Here is a 14,227-nt window from a genome sequence, read left to right on the forward strand (position 1 = left end):
GTGTTGGCGACTTGACATTTGTCTAATAATACTTGTCCATATAAAAACTTTCTATGATATGGGAACCATTACATCCCCAGGAAACTTTTATACAACAAAAAACAGTATAGCTTTTTTCTGTCAAAGTCTTTTATTTTCTTTCCAAATTCGGCCTTTTAATAAGGTAAAAACATTTCATCTCTTTACGATTGACCCACAGGATACTTTTTTTCTTGACAATTCCAACTATACTGATTTTCTATGATTATTCTCTTTAAGCTCTATGTAAATCAGGTAATGTGGGTGAAGAACAGAGGAGACAACTGTAAGAAAAAATCAGAAAAACAAGCAAACCATAATTCAGAAAACTATCCAATGTCCTTAATAACTAAGTTTATAATTTGATGCCTTCAATCCTAAATTCTCCAATATTGACGATATAGGAAGAGGTTTAAAATTCCGCATGAAAACCTCAAACTGAATTTTTAAAAATTCTCCCAAAACCTGTTTTTTTGAGAAATGTGATGGAAAAGTTAATTAATTAATTATTTGTTTTTAAATTTATTTTTAAGCTTCATATCTTATCAATATCATTTCTCCATTGACTAATTATATTATTTTAATATAAGCATGAATGGTATGAAATGTTGTCCTAAAAATGTAAATGCTTTCATTATGATATGTGAAATGTAACCATATCAACATTGGAAATAAGGTGAATCACAAGCTATTATTTTTGTCATTTGACTTTTGTTTTGGTTGGATCTCACATATTTCAGTATCATAGATAATTTTTATTTTAGTGGCATTTTAAAAATTTAGGACTTTTCACACTGTAGAAGAGAAAAAAGAGATTTTGATAATTTTTCAGCCAATCTGAGTTTTAATTCTGGCTCTATTTCTCACTAGTTGTCTAATCTTGAATGTATTTCTTTAACTTTCTTGACATTTAGCTTACTTATCTGCTAAATACAGGCTTGGATCAAGTCCCTGTTTTGTATAATTTTTATTCTCCCTCGAAATGCATGATTGATAATATTCCCTTGTGCGTTACACCCCCAAGTAGTGCCTAAGAATGGGCTGGAGTCCCAGGGCATTTATTACCTTTATGACCATTTGCAAGTCAATTAGTATCTCTGAACTTCAGTTTGCTCATTGGTAAGTGGGGATAATATTATTAAGTACAGTAAGAAAGGCATGAAATGAGTACAGGGTATGGTATAAGAAATACTTGTCAAATGCTAGTTATGGCACTATTAGGCCAAATCTTATATAATCACACTGTGTCACTGAATACTTATTAAATACAGTTATTACCATTGTCATTATTATTTTTAAAGTTAACTCCACTGACATCCTTCCTCATCAAAAAGTATACTGGAGTACAGTATATTATAAGAATAATTTTGTATCTATTGTCATTTAGTAACGAAGTAAGTTATCTGAACTTTTACGCTATTCATGCCACACAGGTTGAGAAACACTGAAATAGATGATTGGAAAATATCTTTTGTGAACCATAATTATTTTTTCTGGAGCATCCTTTCATTAGTTGACTAGGACTACCATAACAAAATACCAGAACTAGCCAGCTAAAACTATGAAAGTTCTTACAGTTCTGGAGGCTAGAAGTTCAAGGTCAAGGTGCTGTCAAGGTTGGTTTCTCCTAAGGCCTCTCTCCTTGGCCTGCAGATGCCCCGCTGTGTTCTCACAAGGCATTTTCTCCCCGTGCACACTCACTTCTGGTATCTCTTCTTCTTCTAATAAGGACACCTATTCTATTGAATTAGGGCCCCATCCTAGGACCTCATTTAACTTTAATTACTCCCTTAAAGGCCCCATCAGAAATACAGTCACATTGGGGATTAGGGCTTTAGCATATGAATTTTGGGGAGGGTGTCACAATTTATTTGATAACAGTCCCATAGTGGCATGTCTTCCTTAATCAGCAGGATATTTTCTGGGATATGTTAGCTCTATATAATGTCTTGTCTGGCCACGTAAGGAACCAAGTGCTTAAGCCCTAAGAATAGCTAAGATAGCATGCACACTTTCATCTCATATATACGTGTGCATTTAAATTACATTTAAGAAATTATTTGAGAAAATACCTAGATGTGGCATGGTCCAGACTAGGTTTCCATCACAATGACCAAACACAGATTCTGAAATACCCCTCTGCCATAAAACACCCAGCTGGTGGATAAACTACTATAAATATATTAATGCATTACTGGGTGCACAAGAAAGTGCCAGAGATCCTAGAAGGCATCTATAACAGAGCTAGCTTAGAAGGCTGAGGAGGACAGGGGGAGACTCTCCTGCTTATGGAGGTGCAGAAGTAGTTTCTTCGGTGATTTATTCCAGTGTGTGAAGACTCTACTGCCGTATGCAAACACAAAGGAGCAACATTAAGCAGACCCAACCTCCTAGTCAAACAATCACATAGTATGACATATTATGTCCTATTATGAAAAACATTTTTGAGCTATATATATATACACACACACACACACACACACACACTAGGTTAAATATGAAACTTACATATTTAATCTAACCGAATAAATCTTTATTTTAGTAGCCCAGATTATTCTACATATTTTGTTTATTCTTTTATTTATGTTACTAAAAAGTTCTAATTTTTCAGGCTCATCAAATCTCATTGGAAAAGTAACATTACCAAGGAAACCCCAAATTTCCAGGGTTTGATTATGCTAGTAGTATTTGAAAAAGTTTACTCAGATTGTGAATTACCTCATTAGTCCTTCTGCACAAATCAAGTAATCAATGCATGCAGTAGATGGACCATACTCTCGACTGCAAGCCAGATAAACTCCCTAGTTGTGCACTACTGCAAAAAAAAAAAATGTTGCAGTTAAGAAAGTTTTCAGAAGACCACACTTTGAATGGCATTAGAGCTGTGCCAAAATAGTTGAGAATACAAAATACAGACACCATAACCATTAAAGTCAAAGTAAGCCAGGATTTATTTGCATTTTTTAATGGGCATGCAGAAGGAGGCAGGTGATATTGCAGTGTTTACACCAAACCACATGAGCCGAATGGGCTAAGAGAAACAGTTGGATTACCCATGTGTCAGCATTCTAATCCTATCAGGCTTGTCAGCACTGTAATTTCCAACATATCACTTAGTTTCAAATACAGTAGGGGAGAGCCTCAATGTTTGTTTTGTTCTGATGAGCCAGATGACTCAGAGCAAAGACTTAGAAATAGAATACTTCAGAAAATGAGGGAGTTTTGAAAATTACAGTGGTTTTGTTCACAGTTGTATAAATTTATTTTTTTCTTTAAGGCAGGTACACAGTGAGCGGTATTTCCTGGAGCCTAAATCCTCAAACACTAATTTTCTACTCTTCTCTGGTTGCCTGAAACGAAGCAGCTACCAAGTTTGCCTAACTCTAATGAACTAACTTTCTAAATGAGATAAATTGCTTAACACTTACCTTTTGATTAAAATTTTCAAATGCAGCAAACGCAGGCATATGCTCCACAGCCTAGACATATGCCTGGTCTTATCCTCCTAGGCATGCCTTGGTAAAATCCTGAAAAAATTATTTCAGAAAATACCAGAGCACCAGCCATAGAGTACAGATTTTTATCTCCCTCAGAATGGCAAAGTAGATATTGTTTCTGGCATAAAACATACAGATGCCGGAGAAATCACAGCATAAACTTTTAAATGCTTGCTGAGTTTACGAGAAGGTAATAGAGATCTCGAAGTGTCTACACATCCTGTTTTCCCCTGAAGAGCAAGCTGATCCGAGAGTGGTACTTACAGAGACTGTGGCTGTGCCTGTTGCACATGTCGCCCGTGGGAATGGACAGAGGTGACGGGAACAGCCCTGGTAGAGGGCAGAAGTGGCATCGCTGAACGCTGCATAAGTACAGGGCACCTAAAGCTGCTTGAACCTCAGTAATGGTTTTAGGCTGAGAATTGTCCTGTGGGTACTAAATGGAATCAACCCAGGAAACAGTTTGCTTTTGTGGGTTCCATGCGGGGGAAAAAAAATGATACTAATTTTTCCTCTGAGACTTGGTGGGTCTTTCTCATACGGGCTGCAGTTGAGATTTACATTCCTCGCACAATTAGAGAAATTTCATCTATGGACATTAACTTAAAGTGCTCCCGGGGGTGGCACCTCCTGGTTCCCACCAAGAGTAAAAGAATATGCTTTTATTGAAGACCATTCTTAATCCAGGCCCCTTAGGGGCCTCAGAATTAAGTTTGGACAGATAGTTCATTGTAAAAAGAATTAACAAATATATGAGGAATTTAGGCTTCCCAGACTTGTACCTCTAAGGACTTTGTATCATGGAAATATCAGACACAGAATCTAAAATGCCTTTGTATGAAAAAGGGATTGACATTTAAAATTTCATGGAAAGATTAAAAAGCAAATGAGATACAACTGAAGAGAGAATTAGTGACCCAGAAAACAATTTTTGAAAAAGTTACAAAGACTTAAGTACGGAATAACAATAAAATTATCTAAATTGTGTCTAATTTACATTAACTGATACATTCTCAAAATTATTGGTGTTAGGATTTATTTATAATCTTAAAAATTACTGAGGAGGACCCCAGCATGTTCTACTTATGTGGGTTATGCCTATCGATAGCTTATTTAAAGAGTAAGACAAGATTCTAAATTGTTACTTGTAAAAATGGAACTCCATAAAAAAGTCATATACTTAAATGTTGAGATTCAATAAAATTAATGATTTTTGATGTTTCATTGGGTACATCAAGTAGAACTATCTATTATTTATGGCATTACTACTTGTACATAGTAGTGAAGAATATAATGACTCCAATACGGTATGTATTTTGAACATTCTCTTATTTTCAACTTTGAATTATGTGTTTAAGTAGGCAAAGCTTATAATTTCTATTTATTTTTTCTAAATCTTGTTTTCAGTACTAACAATAAAAAGTTAGGTAAAACTTCTTCTAAAATATAAATATGTCAAGCATTGGTCCTGTGCAAGATATTAATGAATAATATACCTCTCTCGCATAAAATAGAACTTTAGGCAATTGTGACTATGATAGGTTTTAAGTGAATTCTGTATCATTTTGCTGAGGTTTTTCACTAACACACACTGTCAACATGATACAAAAAAAAGTTTGTGCCTAATTCAAATTCACCTTAAAATTAATTTTATAAGGAAAAGCCCACATTTAACAAGACTTTAGTTAAGTTTTTTATTAACAAAACAATTCTTTATTGGATTCTTTTAATTAGCAATCTTCCCTCAGGTATTTAACTTATGAATAATTTATCATAAAAAAAAGAAACAGCTATACAAGAATTCACTTATTGTGCCAAATGAAGCATACTTGTATTTGCAAGTATAACATGAAAAAAGGCAATTCTTTAATTTCTCCTTTAAAAATTCTTGTTACAAGTATGATTTACAAGAATTATTATTCTAAGAAGATCAATTACTTTAAATTTTATTATCCTTTCAAGGTTAATGTATTTTAACATGAACTGCTATATCATCCTTGGTGCTATACATTTTCTGAAGCATAGTTAAATGTTTATCTATAACCTGAACTCTTGCTCACTTTCATATCCCGTTTTATTAAATTATCTCTCAGCAAGTACGCTCAGGTACAACTGTAATTTATCAACTAAAAATAAGAAGATACATTTGTTAGTTTCAAGAAAATGGCAGTAAACTGATGGCAAACACTCATATAAAATGAAACTAATGGTGTCTGTAAGGAGGAAATGAATCTTTTTGTCCTTCAGTGACGTGCAACATGTTCATAAATACACTTTCAGTGCACCCTTACTGAGGGTTATTAGATGGGTGACATGCATACCAAGCCTCACATATTATAAAAACATTCCCATATATTTATAATTTTACTTGGATATTTCAGGCACTTAGTTGCGTTTCAGCACTTTGACTAATGAAATATAAAATACAAGGAAAGCCTGTGATCACACCACAACATTCCATAAAGACAAGGAGACGACCTTCCTGGTGGGGAGCCTCATTATCAGAATCAAATACATATTGATTATATTTTATGATTTCTAAAGAGAACTCAAGTTCATGAGGGACCTTATCTATTAATAGTTTTGGTTCTGTGGAGTGGAGATGGTCTAATTTTCCATTTTTTCTGAAAGATCCATTTAGTTTTACAAATGATAAATTTTTATTTTATTTTTTTCATTTTAGTTTTCCTGTTAGCGAAACTAATCTCCAATTCTTTCAATGTTTATACTTGATCAGTGTGACAAACCACAAGCATGACCTCCGATTTTTCCCTCTAGTCTCTGGAAAGGAAAGTTGGGAAGCTTTGACATGGATCTTCTCTCTCCCTTGTTCTGCTATTTGGAGCCTGCGGTCTGCGCCTTATACTATTATGTATCATCAGCCTGCACTAAAGCAAGTAATTAATTTGGTGAGAAGCGTCTGCACAATGGAAGCTTCTTCCATGTTGAGGCATTGTCTTCTCTGTAGGAGCAGCTCTTCTGCACAACCAAAGTACTCAGCCCTCAAGTGGACAAGCGGATCCAGATAGTTCTACCAGAGAACAGATGCTACAGACTCATCACCTGCGATGGGAAAATAAGGGAGCTTTTAGTGATGCAGAGACTTGCAGACTTTGCTAAAGGCCCCGTGATAAACACATGCTTCTCCTAGCAATAAGAGAGCGTGGCTCGCCAAACAGAGGTGTCACACAGCTGAGGTGTTACCTGCAAAATGACAAGCACTCTGTTTGCTAAACACCCAAAGGATGGATTTCCTTTATTGGTTCTTTACAATTTCTATCAGCACATTATCTTTAAAAATAACAGAAATTAGGACAGTGTGCAGCAATCTAAGATATTCCAGTTGAAGCAATGAGTCTTCAGAGAAAGCATGAAGTTGTGTTATTTGGATTCATCTATGGATTACTCTGCAAATATTGTTAGCTCAAAGTTGTAAACTACTTTTAGAAATGGGTTTGTAATATTTATAATCTGTCCTGCATAAACATATTCCTTAACCCTTCATGTGTGAATGTTTCATGCATCTGGAATCCTTGCTTTCAAACAGACTTGCAGAATGCCAGCAGCGTAAGTAAAGGTTGGTGGAAAAACAAAACCCATCTCTTGACTTTACAGAAAATGCAGAGGCCTGAATTCTCAGAAAAGTCCAGTCAGCACTTAGGTTTCCTGAAATGCTTTGTAAAACCCAAAGGAGTGCTCGAGAAGAGGGTGAATTTGAGGGGCCATTGAACACAGAGCATTTTTCCAATTACAGAAACACCTGCACTACAGGGCTTTATGCTGATCTGTTGTGAGCATTTTACAGAGTGTTTAATAGTCCTTCAAATTCCTCATTCGGCAAAATCCAAAATGCGCTGGGGGTGTTGCTGGCATGGGAGGACTAGAGGAGGCATCTCTCCGGGGTTAATTTGATACCCTACCCACACTGTAGGGTGTTTGGCCTGGTGGGACCTCAAGTGCCACCCATAGACACACTGATTAACAGCCTGTGTGTATTGGCTTCTGGAAAAAAGTATCGTTTTCTTTTACTTAGTGAGAAACCATTGTTGGAAAAAGCAGTGACTCAGCTTTTCAGCAGTGAAACTATTTACATGGGCAAGAAAGGCCTCTGCAGGCTTGCAAAAATCTTGCTGCAGATATAGTTTTTTCCTTTTTCCTTATGCAACTGTGGTTCAGGTACAGCCATGAATTTTCAAACATCTTTTTGAACATCCATCGCTTAAAATAAACAGGTGCTTTGCTGCCAGAGGACCCGAACAATAATTACCTTAATTATTTCTGTTTACCCTTGGAGAAATGTAGTATCCGAGACTGCAATATGAGAGTTGTTGGGCTTTTAAATACTCCCTTTCTGCACAGTTAGTAAACACTAAAGGATGACTATAAAGTTTATCTGTATTTATGCGTTGGTTTCAAAAACCACACTTTTAAAGTGCAGCTCCAGCATTTTTTAAACCCTGCCAACTACATTTTGAAAATCTCCTTTGGAATAAAACATTAATGAGGAAGCATGGTTTGCTTTTCTAAAGACAAAACTACATTTGAAATCTTTTCTGGTATTATTGTTGCTGTTACTTAAGTTTTCTAAGTAAGAAAAGCACATTTGTTGTAAAATGGAATGCAAAAAGATGTGACTGAGACCATTTTTTAAAGTAAGTCACTAAGAAGAGATATACTCACTAAGGCCTTCTTGTATTTTGTTGAGCAAGGCAAGTGCCAGCCTTCATGCCTTAATGTTCTTGACTTTCATGTTAAAGAAAATATTCCAGCAACGGAATTGGTGCCTTCTTATTTTAATTATGACTCTGGTTAATTTCTTTGTAACTTGAGTTAAATTAGAATTTTTTCTTTCAGCAATATTTAAATTCACTGAAAAATAGCTAAATTTGATAACCTACCATGAAGGATTGTTTTAAAAATCACATAGCAGAAAGGAATAAAGATAGCTGCTATTATACCAATAAACCACCAGTGTTAAAGTCATGAAATACAAAATACACTAGCAACAACAACAAATGTACAGGAACTTCAATACACATGTACCCTAAAAGTCATTAAGTATTACTTTTGTAGTCCAGTTAATAGCAAGCGCCAATTTAGCCTTGGCCATACCATTAAAGTTGCCATGCATTTAAGAATAAAATCCCTTTCAGTGGCTCGGGTCCTCATCTAAAACAAAAATATGCACCTGCTTATGTGAAGGGAACGTTATGAGCCTGACTCATCACATTGAGTCAGATTCAGTTTATGTGCCATGGAAACTGACTATAACAATTGGAGTTATTCCTATCATACCCAACTAAATCGAAGTCAAGGGGTCAGATGAGCAAAGCATTAAGGACACAAAGTGCCTGCTCCAGGAATTATCTTGAAAGCCTAGCTGCCAAAAAGACTGACTATAATCTTAAGAACAGTTTTACCTAGGAGCTGCCGAAACAACTTGCCATGACTTTCAAGACTACACTAGTAAAACCGTACCTACTGCCACCACTCACCAGAGCTGGCCCAGAAGTCTTCACTGATACTGGTGAATTTACTTTCCAACCAGTTTACGTAACATTTCTTGTTCCCAATAAATCCCCAACGTCTTCCTTTGGTCTTTGGACATATGAGACCACCCTGGTCTGTGCATATGTCTGAATTGCAATTCTGTTTTTATACATATTCCCAGATAAAACATTTTGCTTAGAGATCCATCTTTATATTTTATTTGCTTTTGATAGTAGGAAGGTGTTCTGAAGGTACAGTAGGCTCTTGGTACACATTAACCCTTCTAGGCCATTCCAGTGAGTATATTAAAGTAGTAGTTTGTGCCTTGGCCTTTTAACTGTGAATGGGGGCTTCTAAAATATTCTCAGATTACAGTAAAATACCAACTTCAGAACTTACCTAAAGGGTAATATACTAATTGCTGTAAATAGTGTGCAATTCACTTCTAGGGAATGTCAGATATTTAAAAATTTGAGTGACTCTGGAACTTAATATAAACTTTCAAGTGTGTATTCTATAAAAAAGTTTTGAAATTACCATTTTTTTCCTCTCTTAGTCATCTTTTCCCCCACAACATAGAAAGAGGTTGAGTAAGAATTCAGTTATACCTAAAACCAATGGGAATCAAATCGAGAGGCATTTTTGTGGTATGAGAATTCCTTGGATTATATCCACCATTTAATCTGAGGCAGCATTTTCTTTCTCTCTTGGTTTCTTAATTTTTTCTCCCCAAGCAATTAAAACTGCATTGGTTCTTAATATAGCTCATCCTACACTTGAATATATTAAGGTTAAATGTGTGTTCTTTACAATGATTGTAATTTTGTAGAAAGTGTCTTGCATAAAAGAATTGTTTTAAATAATATTTGCTAATGAGCTTTCCATCATTTTTGTTCATTTATAGATGAAATTAAATCTTTGCTCAAAAGGAAAGAGGAAGTCTGTCATTGTCGTACAGAACCCTGAGGTTTCAAAGTAGAAATGTAGTACCAGCCATGAAAGCAGGAGCTGAAATGTTTGTTTCTTCCCGGGGGCATCATCAGTCAATGAGGTTTTCTTCTGGCAAGGGCTGCAGGTGGAAACAGCTAATGGCCAGGCCAGCACAGTGGTGCACACTTGCACAGGGAACGCTGGCTGATGACGATGACAAGAAGACGGCACTACCCCTCACTGTGTGCTAAAAATGTTTCCTGATGCTCTGTGGGCCGGATCACTGCAATGAATTGTGGGATAGCAATGCCTTCACCTACAGGGAGGCCTTAAAGTCAACGCACTTTGTTTAGCCTCCAGGCCAATCGCAGAAATTATCTAGTTTTCTTTTACAATGATTTAAACATACGCGTATGATCTGTTAAAGCATTGCAGCTACTGAAATGTCACTTTTTATTAGAAAAGCCTTGGTTGGTCTCTCTTCCTGATATAGATCTATGATTGACTGAAACTCCCTTTAGTTCAATTAAGCACAGATAGCCCTTGACTTACAAGGGTTTGACTTACTATTTTTTAACTTTATAATGGTGCAAAAGGTGTACGCATTCAGTAGAGACCATGCTTCGACTACCCATACAACCATTCTGTTTATCACTTTCAGTACAGTATTAAAGAAATTACATAAAATATGTAACACTTTATTATAAAACAGGCTTTGTGTTAGATGATTTTGCCCAGCTGTAGGCTAATGTGAGTGTTCTGAGCATTTTACAGTAGAATAGGCTAAGCTGTGATGTCCAGTAGAAAAGTGCATTAAATGCATTTTCAACTTATGTTATTTACAACTTATTATGGTTTTATCGGGACCATAACCCCGTCACAAGTCACGGAACATCTGCATTGAATTATTCAAGGGCTCCTTTATTAGGACTCGATTTGCAAAGACACCGCAGGAAGCTAGGCTGGCTTCAGAAAAATAATGATGTTTTTTACATGTTTTTTACAATTTGACTCTATTGTAGATGTTGGATCACAATGTTATGGGTTCAGGGGATACTGACTTCCAATAAAAGCAATGCTGCCGTTTCACCACAACAAATGTGAAAACTAAGCAAGCAGAAGTCATGACAAAGGGGATGCTTTAAAGATGAAAATCATCCAGGAAGGCCAGGCGCGGTGGCTCATGTCTGTAATCCTAGCACTCTGGGAGGCCGAGGCAGGTGGATCATTTGAGTTCAGGAGTTCATACTTTTAGTGATAAAAATGGATTTGAAAGCACAAATCCAGTTACTAAATGCTCAGCAATTATTTGCTAGAGACTTACAAGTAGCAAAAAAAAAAAAAAAAAAAAAAGCCCTTCAATTCACAGGAAATGAGGGATCGGCTAGACCTATTTGTTTGCTTTCAAGACAACTTGACATTCTTTCAGATTTGATCTAACTAGGTTAACCAAGTGAACCAGAAATATTGCTGACATGCACAGAACACTTGCAGGTCTGGTCTATTCTTGCAAACTTGTTACCAACTGGACTAAAGAAGCAGGGATTTTAGAAGAAGCATTTGTGAATTTCCAATTTTAAAGCTATTATCTCTGTACTGCAGAGAATAACACAAATAAAAGTCAGAAACTGGATGGCATAAGAGAAGGGGGTGTGTTTCTTGGAAATCTAGTACAGATTTTTGACTAGGTCCTAGGAGGACAGAACTAGAAAAAGAAATTACTTTTTATATGCAATATATTTGGTTGAAGCCCTGGGGTAAAATGATAGGCTCATGATGAATAGATACTTTGGGACAACTCAAAGGTCCCTTGGCTTTAAAATTCCTGGATACTGTACTTAACCTTTAGAACTTTCCAAAAGCATACGGCACACAAGTTGCTCCCTGGAAAATTCCCATTTTGAAAATAAAATCTAGAATTACAGAGCAAATTATGACCCAGTGCCTGTATCCAAAACATATTTGTGGCTTTGAAGACGGGATACACCTGGGAAAGGACTTGACAAAAGGTGGAGGTGGTGAGCTGTAGGGCTGGACTTGAAATGTGTTTCTCTTTCAAGTTGGGGGATATGCCATGCACATTGAGAGGTGTCAAAATGACTCATTTCCTGTTTGCATATGTTTATTTTCTAAATGCAAACTTATATTACGAAAGTTCTTTTGGATTTAGAACTTTGTTTTGCCGAATCAAAATTTGTTCCCCAAGAGAATAAAAGTTAAGTGATTTTCAGCACTCATGAGAAACACTGTAGACCTTAATTTATCTGTGTTTGGAGCAAAAAAATGACCCCTGGCAAGGGTAAAAGATACTCAGCAAGGGAGAAAGCCAAAATGAGCCTCGAGTCCAATCTTCTTTCACAAGTGAGGATACAGAGGTTTAGACATTTATTTCAACTCCATTTAGTTTCGGAATTTATAGGACTAGAAATTAAGCTTCTTCTACTTTCCATTTAGTTCCAATACCAGGAGGTCTACTTACAATTTACATGGGTTGCTTTGTTATTGTTTAACTGGAATTGAAAATTTATAATCAAAACATTTATCCACTCAAAATCTGTACTCAGACCAGAAGCAGTGGCTCACGCCTGCGAGCCCAGCACTTTCGGAGGCTGAGGTGGGAGAATCGCTTGAGGGCAGGTGTTCAAAACTATCTTGAGCAACACAGTGAGATCCTGTCTCTATAAAAAAATAGACAAATCAGCCAGGCATGGTAGTACATGCCTATAGTCCTAGCTACTCAAGAGGCTGAGGCAGGAGGATCACTTGAGCCCAGAAGTTGGAGGTTACAGTGAGCTACGATGATGTTACAGCACTCTAGCTGGGGTGACAGAGTGAGACCATATCTCAAAAAATAACAATAAAAGAAAAAGTAGCTGGGCGTGCTGGTGCACAGCTATAGTCCCACCTAGTTGGGAGGCTGAGGCAGCAGGATAGCTTGAGCCCAGGAGATTGAGACTGCAGAGAGCTGTCATTATGTCACCGCACTGCACCCCAGGCAATAGACCAAGACTCTGTCTCTAAAAAAACCCCAACCTGTACATAGATGTTCACAGCAGCTTTATTTACAATACCCCAAAACTAGAAATAATCCAGATGTTCACCAACTGGTGAATGGCTAAACACACTGCGGTATAAATAAAGTTGCAAAAATTTGTAATAATTCCATTCCGTAAAATACTACTCATCAGTAAGACGGAAAGGACTGCTGATAACGTGCAAAACATTGATGCATCTCAAAAGATGCTAAGTGAAGGAAAAATTTCATTAATGTGAAATTCTACATAAGGCAAAACCACTGTGATAGAAAACAGATCAGTTGTTGCCTGGGCCTAGGGGTTGGAGGAGGAGAATGACTGTAAACTGGCATGAGAGACCTTTTTGGGGTAATGGAAAGTTCTATATCTTGATTTTGGTCATGATTACAGGACTGTATCTATTTGTGAAAACTTAAACTATACACTTAAAATGAATGAATTTTATTGTATGTAAATGGTATCTCAGTAAAACTAAATTTTAGGAAAAACAAAAACAAACAAAAAAAACCCCAAAGCATTATGGCTGAACTATCCTAAAGGTAGTATGATTTTCTTTACTTTTTTGAATCTTAAATTAAAGCATAAATTTGACTTTGAAAATCATTATTAAATGTCCGTAGATTATAGACTCTCAATTTTCAATCATCCCAGATTATCAGTGTATGGTGAGACTCCAAATTGGGGGCATATGATTAATGGTGAAATTTTGTGCTCTAAGAGCTCTTCATGCATCAGCTGAGGCAAAAGGAATACAAAAGGTTTTGAAAAACAAATAAACTTTAAACAACCCAAGTGTCCATATATGGGTGAATGGATAAACAAAGTGTTATGCATACAGTAGAATATTATGCAGCCTTAAAAAGGAAGGAAACTGATGCATGCTACAATATGGATAAGTCTTGAGGACATTGTGCTAAGTGAAACAAGTCAGTTAGGAAAAGGCAAGTACTTGTTTCCACTTCTGTGAGGTGCCTGGAGTATCAGACTCATAGATAGAAAGTAGAATGGTAGGTGCTGAGGTGGGGAAAGGGACACTGGGCAGTAATTTAATGAGTACAGAATTTTAGTCTTGCAAGCTGAAAAGAGTTCTGGAGATGGTTGCACAATGAGAATGTACTTAACACTACTGAAATGCACACTTAAAAATGGTTAAGAGGTAAATTCTATGTTATATGCACTATACTACAAGTAAAAAAAATGAGCATAAAAACCAACAACAAAAAAATATTAGCAAATATAAACAAAATAACCCCAAAG

Source organism: Lemur catta, chromosome 5 (assembly GCF_020740605.2).
Source record: "Lemur catta isolate mLemCat1 chromosome 5, mLemCat1.pri, whole genome shotgun sequence".
Taxonomy (NCBI): Eukaryota; Metazoa; Chordata; class Mammalia; order Primates; family Lemuridae; genus Lemur; species Lemur catta.